Genomic DNA, 18324 nt, shown 5'->3' on the forward strand with positions numbered 1-18324 from the left:
TCCTGTGATTGGTAGTTTAATATGAACCCAATATTCTTCCTGTGATTGGTAGTTTATTATGAACCCAATACTCATCCCGTGAGTGGTTGTTTATTGAGTACCCATACTCATCCTGAGTGGTAGTTTAATGTATATCCCATACTCATCCTGTGAGTGGTAGATTATTGTGCACCTAATACTCATCCTGTGAATGATAGTTTATTGCGTACCCCATTCCCATCCTGTGAATGGTAGTTTACTGAGAACTCAGTACTCATCCTGTGAGGAGTAATTTAGAGTGTACCCCATACTCATCCTGTGAGTAGCTATTTATTTTGTGCCCAAAACTCATCCTGTGATTGGTAGTTTATGGTGTACCCCATTCGCATCCTGTGAGTTGTTGTTTATTAAGCACCCCCATACTCCTCCTATGAGTGGTAGTTTAATGTGTACTGCCATATTCATCCTGTGAGTGGTATTTCATTGTGCTTCCCATACTCATCCTGTGATTGAAAGTTTTGTGTGTACACCATTCTCATGCTTTGAATGGTTGTTTATTGTGTAACTGATACTCATTATGAGAGTGGTTGTTTATTGTTTACTTATACTCGTCCAGTAAGTTTCAGTTAATTGTACACTTTTTACTCATCCTGTGAGTATGTAGTTTATTATGCATCCTGTTCTCATTCTCTGTGTGGTAGTTTATTGTGGACCCTATAATCACTCTGTGAGTGGTAGTTTATTGTGCACACAATACTCATCCTGGGAGTAGTGGTTTGTCGTGCACTCCATCCTCATTCTGTGAGAGGAAGTTTATTGTGGACCCAAAACTCATCATGGGAAGAGTAGTTTATTGTGGACCTCTTACTCAACCTGTAAGGGGTACTTTATTATGCATCCCATACTCATCATGTGAGTGGTAATTTTCGGTGCACCCCATACTCGTACATACTGATTGGTAGTTTATTGTGTCCCCATACTCATCCTTTGAGTGATAGTTTATTGTGTATCCCAAACTCATCCTGTGAGTGGTAGTTTATTGTGTACCCCATGCTCATTCTGTGAGGGATAGTTTATTGTGCACCCCATTCTCATACTGCAAGTGGTAATTTATTGTGTACCCCATACTCATTCTGTGAGGTGTAGTTTATTGTGCACTGTTACGAACCTTACCACCTGTGGAGGTTAGTTTCATGTATAGAATGTTGGTGGACACAGTGGAGAATGTTTGATACTAAAATGTCTACAGCTCATATCAGAGAGGCCGCGAGTCACCAATAATACGCTGCCCAGCAAAGTAGTACCTTCTCAGATGGTACTCTGAGGGTTATTTCTCCGGCCGTACAGTCAGATAAGTCTTCCTTGGTATCTACGCAGGGATGCAAGATAGGGTAGAGAGTAGTTATGCAGACTTTGGAGGTGTTCTATAAGAGAGAGTCCAGGTTTCCTAGAGGTGTAAATATATGTCATCGGTTGATAGCTGTCGTGGCTGTGTGCACGGTTACAGGTTTGGGACGGTGAGCCTTAGGGTATCTAGAGCCCACTAGGGACTTATATTAATTCATAATGACCTTGTGTAATAAGGAACAACATTTAATATATGTAATATCGTTTGTCTTGTATGTATAAATTTGTGTCCTTGTACTAGGCTGTTTGCCTTACTACTTGATTTTCCCCTAGGCTCAAGTAAAATCATTTATTTCCCTTAGACAACATTTAAAGGTCCACCACCATCAAATTCTTAACAGGTCTCTATGACACACAAACTATGACAACAAAATCATGACAGAATTGATGACAAAAATAAGACACAACCGTGACATGCACCCCATACTCGTCCTGTGAGTGGTAGTTTATTGTGCAACCCAATAATCATCCTGTGAGTGGTATTTAATGGTGTACCCCATACTCATACTCTGAGTGGTATTTTATTGAGTACCCCATACTCATCCTGTGAGTGGTAGTTGTTCATCCCCAGACTCATCCTGCGAATGGTTATTAATTGTGTACCCCATTCTCATCATGTGAGTGGTAGTTTATTGTGTAATCCATCCCCCATCCTTTGAGTGGTAGTTTATTGTGTACCTCATACTCATCCTGAGAGTGGTAGTTTATTGTATACCCCATATTCACCTTGTGAGTGGCAGTTTATTGTGCCCCCATACTCATCTTGTGAGTGGTAGTTTATTGTGCCCCTTATACTCATCCTGTGAGTGGTAGTTTATTGTGAACCCCATTCTAATCCTGTGAGTAGTTGATTATTGTGTGCCCTAAACTAACCCTGTGAATTACATGTTTTGGTGTACCTCATACTCATACTGCGAGTGGTAGTTTATTGTGTACCCCATACTTGTTCTGTGAATTGTTGTTTATTGTGCAGCCCCATACTCCTGTGAGTGGTAGTTTATTTGTGTACCCCCATACTCATCCTTTGAGTGGTACTCTATTGTGCTTCCTATACTCATCCTGTGAGTAGTAGTTTATTGTGTACTCCATACTCATCCTTTGATTGGTAGTTTATTGTGCACCCCATACTAATCATATGAGTGGTTGTTCATTGTTTACCACATACTCATCCTGTGATTGGTAGTTTAGTGTGTACCCTATTCTCTTCCTGTGAAAAGTTGTTTATCGTGTAACTGATTCTCATTATGAGAGTGGTTGTTTATTGTGTACTTATACTCATCCTGTAAGTGGCACTTTATTGTACACCTCTTACTCATCCTGTGAGTAGTAGTTTATTATGCATCGTGTTCTCATTCTCTGTGTGGTAGTTTATTGCGGACCCTATAATCACTCTGTGAGTTGTAGTTTATTGTGCACACAATACTCATCCTGGGAGTGGAAGTTTATTGTGAACCCAAAACTCATTGTGTGAAGAGTAGTTTATTGTGGAACTAATACTCATCCTGTGAGGGGTACTTTATTATTCACCCCAAACTCATCACGTGAGTGGTAGTTTAAAGTGCACCCCATACTCATCCTTAGAGAGGCAGTTTATTGTACTCCTCATTCTCATCCTGAGAGTGGTACTTTATTGTATATCCCATACTTATACCGTGATTCGTAGTTTATTGTGCCCCCCTCATACTCATCCAATGAGTTGTAGTTTATTGTACCCCCAAAACTTCCCTTGTGAGTGGTAGTTTATTGTGGCATTATTCTCATCCTGTGAGTGGTAGTTTGTTGTGCCCCTTATACTCGTCCTGTGAGTCGTAGTTTATTGGGTACCCAATTCTCATCCTGTGAGTAGTTGTTTATTGTTTGCCCCAAACTCATAATGTTAGTGGCAGTTAATTGTGTACCCAAAACTCATCCTGTGAGTGGAAGTTTATTACGTACCCCATTCATATCCTGTGAGTGGTACTTTACTGCGCACCCAAAACTCATCTGGTGAGTGGTAGTTTAATGTGTACCCCATACTTATGCTGTGAGTAGTAGTTTATAGGTGCCTGACAGTTGGGTGGACAGCGCTTCGGATTCGTAATCCTGAGATTCCGGGCTCGATCTCTGTTGTAGTCGGAGACAAATGGGCAAAATGTTTCTTTCACCCTGATGCCCCTATTACCTAGCAGTAAATAGGTACCTGGGAGTTACACAGCTGCTACACGCTGCTCTCTGGGAAAAGTGTAACTAAAAGGAGGCCTGGTCGAGGACCGGGCCACGGGGACACTAAGCCCCGAAATCAACCTCAAGATAACCTCATTCTAATCCTGTGAGTAGTTGATTATTGTGTGCCCTAAACTCATCATGTGAATGGATGTTTATGGTGTACCCAATACTCATACTGCGAGAGGTAGTTTATGGTTTACCCCATACTCATTCTGTGAGTGACAATTTATTGTGTACTCCATACTCATCCTGTTAGTGGTAGTTTATTGTGCATCCCATACTTATCCTGAGAGTAGTTGTTTATTGTGTGCCCCATACTCATATTGTAAGGGGTAGTTTATTGTGCCCCCCCCCATAACCACCTGTGAGTGGTAGTTTATTGTGTACACCATACTCATCCTGTGAAATGTTGTTTATTGTGTATCAAATACTCATCCTATGAGTGGTAGCTTATGGTGCACTCTATACTTATCCTGTGATTGGTAGTTTATTGTGCACCCCCCAAATTTATGCTGTGATTAGTTGTTTATTGTGCACTCCATACTCATCCTGTGATTGGTAGTTTATTGTGTTCTCATACTCATCCTGAGAGTGATAGTTTATTCTGTAACCCATTAAAATCATGTGAGTGGTATTTAAATGTGTACCCCCTTACTCATACTGTGAGTTACAGTGGTAGTGTATTTTGTACCACATACTTCTCCTGTGGGTAGTAGTTTATTTTGCACCCCCATACTCATCCTATGAATGGTTATTAATTGTGTACCCCATACTCATCCTATGAATGGTTATTAATTGTGTACCCCATACTCATCCTTTGAGTGGTAGTTTACTGTGTACCTCATACTCATCCTAAGAGTGGTAGTTTATTTGTTTACCCCATACTCATACTGCGAGTGGTAGTTTATTGTGTACCCCATACTCCTCCTGTGAGTGGTTGTTTATTGTGTACCCCCATACTCATCCTGTGAGTGGTAGTTTATTGTGCTTCCCATATTCATCCTGTGAGTAGTTGTTTATTGTGTGACCCATACTCATCCTGCGAGAGCTAGTTTATTGTGTACCTCATAATCATCCTGTGAGTGGTAGTTTATTGTGCAACTCAAACTTATTATTCGCGGTGTTTAGACCAGACCACACACTAGAAGTTGAAGGGACGACGACGTTTCGGTCCGTCCTGGACCATTCTCAAGTCGATTGAGAATGGTCCAGGACGGACCGAAACGTCGTCGTCCCTTCAACTTCTAGTGTGTGGTCTGATCTACATACTTCAGCCACGTTATTGTGACTCATCGCCTGCATTCGCGGTGTTGTTTATTGTGTAGCCCATACTCATCCTGTGATTAGTAGTTTAGTGTGAACCCCATTCTCATGCTGTGAATGGTAGTTTATTGTGTAACTCATACTCATTATGAGAGTGGTTGTTTATTGTGTACTTATACTTATCCTGTTAGTGACAGTTTATTATACACCACTTACTCATCCTGTGAGTGGTAGTTTATTATGCATCCTGTTCTCATTCTCTGTGTGGTTGTTTATTGTGGACCCTATAATCACTCTGGGAGTGGTAGTTTATTGTGCACTCCTTCCTCATTCTGTGAGTGGAAGTTTATTATGGACCCAAAATTCATCATGTGAAATGAAAATTATTTTGGACCACATACTCATCCTGTGAGGGGTACTTTATTATGCTCTCAATGTTCATCATGTGAGTGGTATTTTACAGTGGACCCTTACTCATCCTCAGAGAAGTAGTTTAGTGTTCTCCGCATACTCGTTCTGTAATTGGTAGTTTATTGTGACCCCCATACTCATCCAATGAGTGGTAGTTTATTGTGCCCCATATATCATCTTGTGAGTGGTAGTTTATTTTGTTCCCAATACTCGTCCTCTGAGTGGTAGTTTAATGTGCCCATACTCATCTTGTGAGTTGTAGTTGTGGCCCAATTCTCATCCTGTGAGCGGTAGTTTATTGTGTCCCATATACTCTTCCAGTGAGAGGTAGTTTATTGTGTTCCCTATTCTCATCCAGTGAGTAGTTGTTTATTGTGTGCCCAAAACTCATCCTGTGATTGGTAGTTTATTGTGTACCCCATATTCATCATGTGAGTGGTAGTTTGTGGCGTACCCAATACTTATACTGTGAGTGGTAGTTTATTGTGTACCCCATTCTCATTCTGCGAGTGGAAGTTTTTTGATAACCCCATACTCATCCTGTAAGTTGTTGTTTATTGTGCTCCCCATATTCATTTGTGAGTTGTAGTTTATTGTGTACTCCATTCTCATCCTCTGAGTGGTAGTTTATTGTGCACCCAATACCTATCATTTGAGTAGTTGTTTATTGTGTGCTCCATATTCATATTTTGAGGGGTAGTTTATTGAGTCCCCCCCTCCCCCATGTAATCATCCTGTGAGTGATACTTTATTGTGCACCCCATACTCTTCCTGTGAATGGTAGTTTATTGTGTATCATATACTCATCTTATGAGTTGTAGTTTGTTGTGCACCCCATACTTATCCTGTGAGTGGTAATTTATTGGGCACCCCCATACTAATCCTGTGAGAAGTTGTTTACTCTGTGCTCCATACTCATCCTGTGAGTGGTAGTTTATTGTGTCCCCCCAAAATCTTCCTGTGAGTGGTATATAATGGTTTACCCCATACTCATACTGAGAGTGGTAGTTTATTGTGCACCGTATACTTATCCTGTGAGTAGTTGTTTATTGTGTGTTCCATACTCTTCATGTAGGTGTGTAGTGATCTGTGCAGATCATCGCATTCCCCTTCATCTTTTTCCCCTTCCCCCTTCTCTCTTCCCATTCCCTACCCTTCCCTAATTCTCCACGTCGCGTTGCCTCATTTCTTTTCCTTCCCTCCCATCCCAATTGTCAGTCCGACATCGTTCCCCTCCCCCCCCCCCACCCTTGTTGGCCGTTCCTACCATATATACTACTCGAGTCAAATTACCCCTTAGGCAGGTGGTCAAGTCACTTGTCCCCTCCAGTTCCCCAATCTTCTTTCTCTAATCCCTCCAATCGGTTGTCTCCCAGTCTTTGCAATCCTCCCCACCCTCCCACCCAATCTGTTCCTCTCTCCTCCTGTCCTCTGTCCCAGTGACGAATTGGACGGCCAATAGCCTCGGTGCCATAAACTCAACTCGGCCAGTATCTTGGACTCTCTGGCGCTGGTGTCCTGCGATGTTAGCGTGGAAACGTTGGAGATTTCTGTCATGGGAAACAGAACCTTAAGGACATGCCTACAGCCCAACCAGAAGCCTTGATTGGTGGAAGACAAAGACGATTAGTGAGTGGAGTCCCCCAGGATAGTGCCAGACATCCCATTGGCTAGGCCCTCAGACCTAGAGCTTGACCTTGTACTCATTGGCTTAGGCTAGGAAAGGCGGGGCATATTTTAGACCTAGGAAAACTTAGAATGGGAGGAACCTCCCACTGGGAGAGTTTGAGCAAATATTCGTTACTGTGTCTTAAGGAGTGACTGGAGATAGGTCCCTTCATGACCTGGGGCAGCCAATCAACATCTCTGGCCACATTTGCAGTATTAAGGTATTGTGCTACTTGATTATTTCATGGATATTGGTATTACATTCTGTTGCCTCTTAGGATATTTAGAGTAGGATATATATTTTTTTTTCAATTTGATCTCAATATACGTGCTTTAATTAATAAGGTGTATTAATGTATTTGTGTTTAGTTATCTGTTTCCTTTTGATTAATACTGAGTCTTTCTTATATGTGGTATTTATGGACGGTTTTGGAAGCCTCTAGATTCTCACCACCTTAAAGTTACATAATTCACTCCCCAAGCATTTCACTTCACTCCCCAAGTAATATATTACTAAGATTCATATGCCCCTTGAGTTTCATGATTAATGATCCCTTTCCTTCCTGGGGGATCAGTAAGAGACACATTCACATTCAGCAACAGGGAGGTGGTGGCAGTCGTATATAGTATGTTTTTATTACTACTTTAAAATTAATAATCCCCTTCAATTGTTGCTTCCTCCTCATTTAATATTTCAGTGCCAACCAAAGTTGGTAGATCATTGAGGGCCACAGTGATCTGTGGCCTCAATGATCCCCAGTGTTGAGCTGGGGTATTGAGTGGAGAGTAAGGGTAGAGCAGTTCGGGTTACTACAGGTGGTAGTTCATTGTGCTCCCCATACTCATCCTGTGAATGGTAGTTTATTGCGTACTCCATACTCATCCTGTGAGAAAAAGTGTATTGTGTACCCCCATACTCATCATATGAGTGGTAGTTTATTGTGAACCCCATTTTCATTATTTGAGTGATAGCTTATTGTCTACCCATACTCATCCTGTAAGTTGCAGTTTTTTGTGCATCCCGTACTCATGCTATGGGGTGGTAGTTTACTATGGACCCTATAATCACACTGTGAGTGGTAGTTAATTGTGCAGTCATTACTCATCCTGGAAGTAGGGGTTTATTGTGCACTCCATCCTCATTTTGTGAGTGGTAATTTATCGTGAACCTCATACGTATTGTGTGAGAGTACATTTTTGTGCACCCCATATTCATCCTGTGAGTGGTAGATTAATGTGCACCTCACTCATTCTCTGATTGGAAGTTTGTTGTGAACCCCAACCTCAACTTGTGAGTAGTATTTTATTGTGCCACCCATACTCATCCTGTGAGTGACTGTTTATTGTGAACCCCAAACTCAACTTGTGAGTAGTAGTTTATTGTGGACACAATACTCATCCTGTGAGTGATAGTTTATTGTAAGCCCAAAACTCATCCTGTTAGTTTATTATGTCCACCATACCCATCTATGGAGAGGTAGTCTATTATGCCCTTCATACTCATATTTTGAGTGATAGTTTATTCCGCATCTCATACTCATTTTGTGAGTGGTACTTTATTGCGCACCTAATACTCATCCTGTGAATGGTGGTTTATTATGTACCCAATTCTCATGCTATGAGAGTTGGTATATTTTGCATCTCTTACTCATCTTGTTAGTGGCTGCTTATTGTATACCTCTTACTCATGCTGTTAGTGGTAGTTTATTTTGCACTTCATACTCATGTTGTAAATAGTAGTTTATTGTACGCCCCACCCCCCCCAACACATCTGGAGAATATTAGTTTATTGTGCATCTCATACTCATCCTTTGAGACGTAGTTTATTGTGTTCGCTATACTCATCCTGTAAGTGGCAGTTTATTGTGCACTCCAATCCCCTCTTGTGAGTGGTAGTTTACTGTGCACCTCATACCCATTCTGTGAGTAGTCGTTTATTGTGCACCCCATACTCCTCCTCTGTGTGGTAGTTTATTGTGCACCCTCATACTCATCCTTTGTGCGGTAATTTATTGTGCACCATCCTCATACTCATTCTTTGAGTGGTAGTTTATTGTGCACCTCAAACTCATCCTTTGAGTGTTATTATATTGTGAACTGCATACCCATTCTGTGATTGGCAGATTATTGTGCACCCCATACTTATCCTGTGTGTGGTAATTTATTGGGCACCAACCTCATACTCATTCTTGGAGAGGTAGTTTATTGTGCATCCCATGCTCAACCTGTGTGTGGAAGTTTATTGTGCACTTCATGTTGGAATTTTTATCAATGGGATTTATATTTTGATATTATTTATATTTGATTTAATTTATTATTTATGTTAGCTGTAAAATGTAATTATTTATTTGCAAGTGGACTGTATGGTAAGTATTTTCTCCCACTGACATACTCCTCTCAAACTTTGGGGGGTTTTGATTGTATTTAGGGACATTGTAATTATACAGTTAACAAGTAATAATTCTATTATAGTAGGCATCCTTCAGTCTCGGGAGACTATGGAGTTGCGCCCTGGTTGTCAATCCTGGTGCAGCGTCTGGTGTGACTGATGAGGCCAATCCGAGAGTGGCAGTCCATCCCAAACTGAGCACAAACGAAGTCCGATTCTGGTCTGTCTTCCTGGCTACCGGCTTTCCTTCTCTGTCTCTTTGCCTCCGATTCCTTGGCAAGTGACTCCTCGAACTTGGAGAGACCTCTTTGAACAGACTGCCTCCAGGCTGAACGGTCTGCAGCCAGTGTCTCCCATATAGCAAGATCGACGTCCATGGCTTTCAGGTCCCTCTTGCATACGTCTTTGTACCGTAGCTGGGTCTTGCCTATTGGACGCTTTCCCTGCATCAGCTCTCCATACTTGGGGATCCTTGGGGATCCTGCCGTCGCCCATTCGCACAACGTGCCCGAGCCAGCGCATTCGTCTCTGTTTCAGCATTGTGTACATGCTGGTGATTCTTGCTCGCCCCAAGACGTTGTTGTTTGTCACCTTGTCCTGCCAGGTGATGTCCAAGATGTGTCGAAGGCAGCGCATGTGGTAGGCATTCAGCTGTCTTTCCTGACGGGCGCGGAGTGTCCAAGACTCACTGCCATAAAGGAGAGTGCTCAGGACACAGGCTCTGTAAACCTGAATCTTAGTATACTCAGTTAGCCTATTGTTGCCCCACACTCTCTTTGTCAGTCTGGACATGGTAGTAGATGCCTTACCGATGCGTTTGTTTAGCTCCGTATCAAGAGAGAGGAAGTCAGAGATTGTGGAGCCCAGGTACACGAAGTCGTGAACGACTTCCAGTTTGGAATCAGAGATACCGATGTCAGGTGGGGAGTCCACTCCTTGTCCCATGACGTCTCTGGTGACGTGATCTCAACATAATTGATGAGTTCCTCACCTTCTTGTAGTCCCGATTCCAGCCTGCCAAAACGTTACAATGCAGCTAAGTACAATTTATATTATTATAATATGTTAGAATAACTCAATCAAATAGAGTTATGATAAACACTCACCCCTGAGGCCTGGAAATCATGCCTATTAACCACCTAAACCTTAACATGAACTCAACATGAAATTAAACTTGGCCAACCCTGAACACAAGGGTAATGATCAATAATTAAAGCACTTTCCTGTTGATGTCGTGGTCGAAGTGTTCCATATTCATAGGTATTTCCTAATTCAAATACCAGGGGCGCATTCCGTGGGTCACGTCCAAGGGAACATGTGCTAGCCAGTGGCGTCACCTCCTCCTCTCGCTCCTAGGGAACGCATCCCTTGGTTTGCTTTCTGTGATATTCAGGAGGGTTTTTATCTTATTTATTTGGAGACTGAAACTGTTTATGTAGTAATATATAATTAATTTTTGTTGTGAGATAAACTTAGGTGATGTGTCAAAATATTTAATATTACTTGTTTTCTAGAGCAAAATTGTCACTTACGCCTTCCCTTCAGGGCTCACTTAATTAATTTAATTTATAGTTTGATTAAAACAAAAACAAAAGTAATTTATAACTGCATGTTGTATTATGGGGTTTATGTGTGACGTGGGAAGTTTTCTCACACCCCATACTCATCCTGTGAGTGGTAGTTTATTGTGCACATTACACTCATCCTGTGTGAGTTAGTTTATTGTGCACTGGATACTCATCCTTTGTGTGGTAGTTTATTGTGTACCCCATACTCATGCTGTGAGTGGTAGTTTATTGTGTACCCCATACTCATGCTGTGAGTGGTAGTTTATTGTGTACCCCATACTCATTCTGTGAGTGGTAGTTTATTGTGTACCCCATACTCATGCTGTGAGTGGTAGTTTATTGTGTACCCCATACTCATGCTGTGAGTGGTAGTTTATTGTGTACCACATACTCATTCTGTGAGTGGTAGTTTATTGTGTACCCCATACTCATGCTGTGAGTGGTAGTTTATTGTGTACCCCATACTCATTCTGTGAGTGGTAGTTTATTGTGTACCCCATACTCATGCTGTGAGTGGTAGTTTATTGTGTACCCCATACTCATGCTGTGAGTGGTAGTTTATTGTGTACCCCATACTCATTCTGTGTGTGGTAGTTTATTGTGTACCCCATACTCATTCTGTGAGTGGTAGTTTATTGTGTACCCCATACTCATTCTGTGAGTGGTAGTTGTTTGTGTACAGTGATGATGTCAACGCCATGTGTTGAGCTCTCCCGACCCTATTTTCTGTTCCCTGGTGGAAGGCTGGATTGTTACTGACACCTGTGTAGTTTCTTTTTTAATTTATAATAGTTATTCCTAAGATGTGGGGAAGGGGAGCCTTGTCGACCAAGTTCCTTAGCCGACAAGAGTCAGTTCACCAGGAGTGACCAGCAAGGGTCACACAAACACAACACAAAACACAAAACACAACTTGAACACAAAACTTGGTCCAGTGGGATTAAGTAGGGTCTTGTCGGTGGAGAAACAGGGGATTCTGTGGTAACCAACGAAGTACTGGTTGAATGGTGGTTGAATAAACTACCATTAACGTATACGAAAATGGCCCAGATGTGTTACTTTATGGAATTAGCGTCCTTCTGTTCTCTAAGTTAAGTCTTGACAGAAGTGAAGCCTATAGAGGAGCCAGCCAGCGTGTTGCTGGAAATTTGCAGTAGTGTTTTGACACTGTGATTTTTTTTTTTTTTGCAGGGATATTCCTGTGCGAGCCCTACGCCTCTGGCTAGCCTACTAAGTGTTATTTGTTTCTCTTTTACTTTGGCAGAGTATGAGTATTTATGACTCTTATGGTAACCTCAGTAAGATGTGTTTAACAACTTCTTCTGCTCTGTTGAATCGAATTTGAAATCTTATTGGGTTTGTAACTATGCACTGTGTTATATAATGTTCCAGTGGTCTGTCATATTCATTGCCCCATCTGGCTTTGTAATGAACATTCAACACCTGCAATTCCCCACATAATTAATGATGGATTAAAATCCATACCTAAATTGAGGGAACTTGATGCAATAGAAATAATTGCTGAACAATCACGCCCTGATGATGTCTATACATATAATCAGTACTTATAAACTGTACAGTACCATAATGGGCAATATTGGGTAAGGTTACCTTGGAAACTTATTAACTATAAAACCTTACCAACCAACTGTAATGTTGCTATACTATAATATAGTAAATTTATATTACTATTAGCAAGGCTAATGAAGAAGCCAGAGCATTTACAACTCTACCATGAGATTGTTGCTCAGCAGCTACAGAATAAATTCATCGAAGTCATGAAATATGACAATAAACAAGAAGGTCATTATTTACCACACATGGCCATAATCAAGGAATCAAAAAAACTCCTTTACGGATAGTTTTTAATTGAAGCTCTAAATCTGGACCCTAAGCTTCAAGTCTAAATGATTGCCTGCAAACAGGCCAAAGTTTGACACATAAATTGCATGACATACTATTGAAGGTTAGACTTAACAAATATGCATATACAGCTGATATCATCAAAGCTTTTCTAAGAGTTGGCTTTAAAGAAGAAGAAGATAGAGACTTCACTAAGTTTTTATAGGTAGAGGGCCCAGGAGATGGAAATAGTCCTATTGTGACTTACAGATTCTCTTACAGTAATATTTGGAGCAACATCCAGCCCATTCATGTTACAGGCAACTCTAGATACTCATCTAAAAAATCATCCAGTCCCTATCAGGCTGAAATCAGTCAAAATCTATACGTGGATGATTTTCAAGGGACAGTTAACAGTACGACTGAACTGTTACAAATATATCAAGAGGCCAACAAGGAAGTGCAAGGAGCCAAATTGCCACTACAGTCATGGGCCTCAAATAATGCAACATTGAATAATCAAATTAAGAGAGATTACCTTCAAAATCTAACAATCTCAAAAAGATGGGATCTCACCTCAGACACCATATCAATCAAATCCGTACCAGTAAACCATTGCTTTGCTACAAAAAGGGATTTGCTTTCACAGGTTAGCAAAGTATTCAACCCACTTGGTCTATTAATCCCCATAACAATTAAATTGTGTTTATTGGTACAAGAAGCTTGGAAGGCAAAAGTTAATTGGAATGATCCACGACCACCCTAGTTACAAAGAACTTGGAAGGAGATGACTCAGACGTTAGTCAAACATATAATCTTTCCAAGATATATAGTCAAGGAAAATAATGAAGTAACACTACATGTATTCGCAGACTCGTCAGCCAGAGCTTTCGAAGTTTGTGCTTACTTAGTGATTTTCTATCACTCATATCTAATCACCTCTAAGACCAAAGTCTCTCCATAGAAAAAGAGGACTGCTCAGATGGAACTCACTGCATTGCTTACAGTCTCACGCTTAGCACTGCATATCAAACAAATCTTGTCTACCATGAACATCAAAGATATCATTATATGGTCTGAAAATGAAGCAGTCTTGCAATGAGAATGGAACGACAACTGTCAAACCCCATATGTAAGAAATCGCATCTCAGAAATAAGGAAAATTTCTGTTGGCTTTCAATTGTTGCATGTACCAATTAAGGATAATCCAGCTGATCTCTTATCAAGAGGGATGACGTTTAAACAGTTAGCAAAGCCATATATTTGGTTTCATGGGCCTCGAGGGCTAGTGAATGGTAGTTGGCCAGAACAAAAGCCACAGGTCATTGTAACACAATCTATAACTACCACCAGGCAGCAAACCCAAACATCAGTCATGGATTGTACTCGTGTTCCACTATCTCACATAGTGGAACACATTGAGTAGGATCATTGATACACATTTATCTCACTAATATCTCATTAATATCCCTTCATCTAATTAATGACATTGTACTTTGCCTCACTTCTTTTACCCCCTATATATCCAATCTACTGACTTGTAAATCCATCCTTCTGAAGATGTATTATTAAATACGAAAGTAACTAAGGAAATTCCTGTCTCATTCCTTCCTTCGTAGTCTGACACTCTCACATTGTTCATCACGTGTTATTTCATCACATGTTCATCACATATTCATATATGTGTTTCACTGAATATGACTGGATATTCCGTATCAATTATTTTTCTTGTTTATGGCTTCTATCCTTCTGACTAGTGCTCTTGCATCTTGGTTTAATTGGAAGAGGAGTTCTCCTAAAGTTATCTCCGTTCGAGGTGAAGAAAAAGAAATAAACACCTCCACGTCACCTCCAATAAAATTATATTACAAATCCACTATGCACAGTGAACATAAAAAAAGAAGAAAGAATAATGAAAGAAATAATCCGTAAAGAAGTAAAAAGCACTACTCCTAACTAAAACAAAGACCTGATCATATTCTATAAAACAAATAAGACTACTGACCTCTTTATTAATAACAGCCCGAAGCCGACTGGAAACCTTTTCCAGCAGTCAAACGTTGCATACATGTACACCTGCCCCCACGAAGGATGTAACCTTCAATTTAAGTATAAAGGTATTGCGTCGACCAAGCTGACGAGGCGTTTGATCTGTCATCTTCAATCCGGTGCCCCCAAATGTCACATGAGACTCGCCAAAGACATCGCCCTAACAAGAAAAAATGTTGAATAAAAACACTTGTATAATAGACAAACCCAAGATGTAAGAAGATTACAAAATTTTTGAAGCAATCGACATAAAAATAGAACAAACCACCATAAATACTCACATTACAGAACTATTCACTCTATCAAAAGTGAGAGTAAGAAAAAGATTGGAACGTGAAGATGCCAACATAAAAAACACTGCTAAACATACTACGCCCACTACACCTGATTAATCTTTGTATATGTATCGTACCCTATTTTTGCGTTACTGTTCTCTCCTTTATGCCTTATTCATGATCCATTTGTATAGACCTATAAAACCAATTCTTCAATCGATTTGTCCACACCTGACGCCATTGTTTGATCCATTTGTCTACACCTGGCCCCATAATGGAATAAATCCAATATGCCTGTACTGTCCCATCACTTGTGAATGAACCATGTAGATTCGTAAAGTTGGGTAATCCATATAAATATATATGTAAGTGTTCGTTTGTTCAAAATCGCTAATCTCCGAAAGTAACTTTCAAATTTCAACTTTGAAATTGAACTTTGAAATCCTCACCCCTCCTCAAGAGGGGTGAGGAGAAAAGGTGTAATAGAGGGGATAGTAGGAAAACGAACTGCAGAGGGCCTATTGGCTCATGCGAGGCAGCTCCTATTAACCACCGAATGAGGAGATAGTAATAGGAATAAGAAGAGGATAGCAAGGGAACGTAGAAGATAATGAACAGAAAAAAGAGAGAAGAGAGAAATAAAAGGAAAGAGAGAAATAATTCGCCTTTCGACAAACTAACACACTTTATAGCAATCTAGTTCACACTGCTCCTCCTGCTTCTAATGCTGCTGGTGTCTACTCCATTTCCTGTTCGTCTTGTCCTCTCCAATACTTTGGCGAAACTGGCCGTACACTGAATGACAGACTTAAAGAACACAAGATAAGTGTTAAGTCTGCAGACACTAACAATGCTCTCTTCTGCCATGTGAGGGATTCTAATCATCTCATTGATTGGTCTTCCTCCAAAATAATCTTTCCTGCCTCTACTCTACACAGACGCCGTCTTGTTGAATTGGCTCTAATACACACTGTACCCAACATGAACTTGAGTCCTAGCTTTGTTGCTGTGGACTCTTCCCTTTCACAGTATATACTTAAATGCTCTAATCTTTCTAACAAACGTGACCTAACATAAGCTTGCTCTTCCATTTATCTTTCTTTCTCTTTCCTTTTCTTTCTCTCTTCTCTCTTTTTTATGTTCATTGTCTTCTACATTCCCTTGCTATCCTCTTCTTATTCCTATTACTATCTCCTCATTCGGTGGTTAATAGGAGCTCCCTCGCATGGGCCAATAGGCCCTCTGCAGTTCGTTTTCCTACTATCCCCTCTACTACACCTTTTCTCCTCACCCCTCTCTTGCCTATTTATTGCCTGTCTCTACTTCCTCATCACCACGGGAGACATCTCCCCCCACGCAGGGTGCAGTCGCACCTCCACAGATCTCCAGTGTCAACTCTTGATACTGGTAATGGCTCTAAAGGCCCACCACTTACGGTCTATTAATAATAATAATAATAATTTTTATTTAGGTAAAGGTACATACATAAAGAGATTTTACAAAGTTTGTTGGCTTTATAGATAGAGCTAGTACATACAATGCCTAAAGCCACTATTACGCAAAGCGTTTCGGGCAGAAATTCATGCACGTGCCACCTTTTGGGTGGCTTAATCTTCATCAATCATCAATCTTCCTCATCACAATCGACTTGAGAATGGTCCAGGACAGACCGAAACGTCGTCGTCCATTCACCTTCTAGCGTGTGGTCAGGTCAACTCCTGACCAAATGCTTTGAAATTTTGACACAACGTTGCATTCGAATAAGCGCGTGTTTTTGTATATCTACCATATACTTGCCTTACCTGTGACAAAAAACAGGAAAAAACAGGCTTTTTTTTAAACAGCGCCATCTGTTGGACATAAGGGCAACAACTGTTGTAATCTCCGAAAGATCTTCACCGATTGCTTTGAAATTTGGACACAATGTTCCATTCGAATACGAGCGTGTTTTTATATACCGACTATATAGATGCCACACCTGTAGCAGGTTAAAACATAGTTTTTTGGAAAAACAGTTCCATCTGTTGCACGTAATATCAACAGACTCACTACTAAATATGTTACAATTCAATTTCAGTGTTCCCGATTGCATTGATAAATTAAATTTTCATAGATTTCGATTTATTTTTAATTTGATTTATTTATTTTGTGTGACATTGCGTTGGAATTGAGCTGTGTTGTTTGCCATACCGTTCGTTTTGTGAGTAAAAGTATAGATGCCACCCCTGTGACCGTTAAAAACATTTTTTTTTTTAAGGAACAGCCCCATCTGTTGCACGTAAGAACAACACACACTATAATAAATATGGTATGATTCCATCTCTGTGCTCCTGGTTGCATTGACAAATTGAATTTTCATAGATATCGATTTATTTGAATTTTGATTCAATTATTTTGTGTGACATTGCGTTGGAATTAAATTGTGTTGTTTACCTTGCCCTTCATATCGTGAGTATGAGTATAGATGCCACACCTATGACAGGTAAAAACAAGTATTTTTTATTTTAAACAGCGCCATCTGTTGCACATAAGAGCAACACATGCTATACTAAATAGATTATGATTCCATTTCCATGTTTCTGATTTCATTGATAAATTGAATTTTCATAGATTTCGATTTATTGTCATTTTGATTTAATTGTTTTGTGTGACATTGCGTTGGAATTGAGCTGTGTTGTTTACCATACCGTTCATTTTGTTGGAATAGTTTATTTTTTCATTTCGTTTTTTAACTGTTCTCCTTATATTTCAGTGATGAGAACATCAGATCATTTTATGTTCCTAATATTCTGATGGGAAACATCATCAGGTCATCAGGTCAGGTAACATCAGGTCATTTGGGAATGCATCGGATGAGGGAGTGGGGAATGGTGGGGAGGACGTGGGGATGCTGGATTGGGGAATTGTGGGGAGGACAAAGGGATGAGGGAGGGGGAATGGTTAGGAGGACGATGGGACGTGGGAGAAGGGGCAATAGTAGGGGAGGACTGGGAGACAGTGGAAGGTTGCTGTGGCTAGGTACAGTTAGTTTACATATAAATGTTTTTTTTTACCATAAACACAAGCGAAATTCTCCATTGTCATTTTGTTTGTTGTTTTATCCCATAATGTATGGTGAATACTGCCTGTCCTTTGAGCACATTTCTTCGATATAAAGCGTTCTTTTTGTTCTTTCTTCATGAAAATACTGTATGTCGAACGTGACAGGACTCGAACCTGCAATCTTCGGATCCGAAATCCGACGCCTTATCCATTAGGCCACACGGTC

General features: G+C 40.4%; 1 non-coding gene across 1 annotated transcript; it reads right to left on the reverse strand.

Moving 5' to 3' along the window:
- Positions 1 to 18251: 18251 nt before the first annotated feature.
- On the reverse strand, positions 18252 to 18324 carry TRNAR-UCG (transfer RNA arginine (anticodon UCG)). Its single transcript has one exon. It is a non-coding gene; the product is annotated as a tRNA-Arg (tRNA).

This window comes from Procambarus clarkii, chromosome 33 (assembly GCF_040958095.1).
Source record: "Procambarus clarkii isolate CNS0578487 chromosome 33, FALCON_Pclarkii_2.0, whole genome shotgun sequence".
NCBI classification, from domain to species: Eukaryota; Metazoa; Arthropoda; class Malacostraca; order Decapoda; family Cambaridae; genus Procambarus; species Procambarus clarkii.